Genomic DNA, 2,500 nt, shown 5'->3' with positions numbered 1-2,500 from the left:
GTTGCGCCTTAACCTAACCCGCGTTGCGCCTTAACCTAACCCGCGTTGCGCCTTAACCTAACCCGCGTTGCGCCTTAACCTAACCCGCGTTGCGCCTTAACCCAACCCGCGTTGCGCCTTAACCCAACCCGCGTTGCGCCTTAACCCAACCCGCGTTGGGCCTTAACCCAACCCGCGTTGGGCCTTAACCCAACACGCGTTGGGCCTTAACCCAACACACGTTGGGCCTTAACCCAACACACGTTGGGCCTTAACCCAACACACGTTGGGCCTTAACCCAACACACGTTGGGCCTTAACCCAACACACGTTGGGCCTTAACCCAACACACGTTGGGCCTTAACCCAACACACGTTGGGCCTTAACCCAACACACGTTGGGCCTTAACCCAACACACGTTGGGCCTTAACCCAACACACGTTGGGCCTTAACCCAACACACGTTGGGCCTTAACCCAACACACGTTGGGCCTTAACCCAACACACGTTGGGCCTTAACCCAACACACGTTGGGCCTTAACCCAACACACGTTGGGCCTTAACCCAACACACGTTGGGCCTTAACCCAACACACGTTGGGCCTTAACCCAACACACGTTGGGCCTTAACCCAACACACGTTGGGCCTTAACCCAACACACGTTGGGCCTTAACCCAACACACGTTGGGCCTTAACCTGCTCTGTAATTGTCATACGACGCGTTAAATTAGTGTAGTGTTGCCTAACTGCAACCCCCGCAATATAGTTTGCTACCCGCACTGCCCGGTCCCCAGAGTATCGCTTCATGTTAAACACCTTGCAGCTATACACTGTAATGCGGATGGCAGCAGGACGTACATGCTCAATGCCCTTCGCAGTTGTTCATTGGCATTCGCATGGCGAAGCACAGCCTACGTTGTGGTACGGCTTGTGTCAACTGTCCGCTGATGTTGTACGTCCAAATCACACACTGTACTGCACATTGGTCCTCATGTACTGAATGATACATCGTGGTACATGTGTGACCGTACCACGACTGCGCCAACAACGGCGAACCATACGGTCCAAATATTGTGCACTCAGCTACGTGTCGTCTCCCTATAAGAGCTGGATTGCAGTATGGTATGCCGTGGATGGCGATCAGCATGAGCCGTCTGTTGATGTAGTGGCGCGTGTTGTCAGACGTAGTCGTCTCTTCTCACTCACCGTGATAGCATGGTGCACTGCGTTCCACATCTGCGACATGCGACAGAGGCCGGTTGACAGTCGTTCGCGCAATGGACATCGCATACGTACGGGGGCCACCTTCCACGTGTTCGCGAAGCGTGCACATGTTGTTGCGTGTATGTGGGCAGACATAGTGTGTCGTGACACCTGACACAGGCATGCAACAATCGTTGAATTTGCAAATGGCGATGGACGTCTACGTTTGCTGGTGACGTTACGCAAATGAACAACTGGTAAACCGTTGTGGTGCGGTTGTTCTCGCTAGAGGTGAATCAGTGATGGCGACGATCGGTTGAGCTACCAACCGGTTGTTTCAGCGATACCCACCATGCCCACGAACGTGAATGGCATGTGGGTGTGAAGCGATACGCGGCGGTGGCTGGGTGGGACCGTCCCCGGCCGGTGAGGGGGGGCCTCCCGGCGTGCTGGCCGCGCGGTGCGTGGGCGCACGCGCTACAGCCGGCTGGTGGGGGCGGCCAGTGGCAGGCGCGCCGGCCGACGGAGGCGGCAGGCGGCGCAGCTGCGCGCCGGCGCACCCTGCACGCGGCGCCGTGCGGCCAAAGTAGGTCCTCGCGGGCCCGGTGCGAAGCGCGGTGGACATCTGCAGTGTGCTGGTCCGATTGAGGACTGTGTGCGCTGAGGATGCGCCGCCGCCCGGCGCTCGGCGCCGCGACGCCGTCTGCTGCTCGGTCGCCTCTGCGGTTCTCGCAGGTGGTTTGTATCGCAGCTGTGCGGACGTGTTGGCGCGTTCGCTTCGGCACCCAAGTGGGGCTTTTGTCCTTCTGTGGCGCTGGCGTTGGAGCTGCCGGCCACCGTAGGTGGCGCGTGTTGTCTCCCGCCGGCAATGCCACGACAGCACGCTCCCGGGCCTCTGTCGGCAGCGGCAAGCTCAGTTGGGAGCACGGGTGGTCGCACCTAAAGCGTCTACTCGCCAAACTCCGGGCGATTGCGCCTCTCTCGAACCCGACCAAGTACTTAGGACGGCGCTGCGCGCCGCCGGGACCTGAGAGGGTTTCGAGGTGTATTGTGCAGGGGAGCTCAGCCTCCTCCTGTTTGCAGAATAATTGAGCGGACGCTTGCGTGTTCGCGCGGGCCCCCGGGACACACTCCCGGGCGGCCGGCTGCTCAGCTCTAGTTGACGCAGCTCCCTGGTTGATCCTGCCAGTAGTCATATGCTTGTCTCAAAGATTAAGCCATGCATGTCTCAGTACAAGCCGCATTAAGGTGAAACCGCGAATGGCTCATTAAATCAGTTATGGTTCCTTAGATCGTACCCACGTTACTTGGATAACTGTG

The 2,500-nt window shown here is 58.6% G+C and overlaps 1 non-coding gene across 1 annotated transcript in view; it reads left to right on the top strand.

The window, feature by feature from the left end:
- Window positions 1-2,349: 2,349 nt before the first annotated feature.
- Window positions 2,350-2,500, top strand: part of LOC124589790 — a 1,910-nt gene continuing 1,759 nt past the window's right edge. The window contains exon 1 of the ribosomal RNA XR_006976263.1: window positions 2,350-2,500. This exon is cut by the window's right edge and continues 1,759 nt beyond it. This is a non-coding gene — a ribosomal RNA (small subunit ribosomal RNA).

The sequence above is a fragment of the Schistocerca americana genome, unplaced genomic scaffold (assembly GCF_021461395.2).
Source record: "Schistocerca americana isolate TAMUIC-IGC-003095 unplaced genomic scaffold, iqSchAmer2.1 HiC_scaffold_729, whole genome shotgun sequence".
NCBI classification, from domain to species: domain Eukaryota; kingdom Metazoa; phylum Arthropoda; class Insecta; order Orthoptera; family Acrididae; genus Schistocerca; species Schistocerca americana.
The sequence above is the reverse complement of the archived record's forward strand: the minus strand, read 5'-3'. Positions and strand labels throughout refer to the sequence as shown.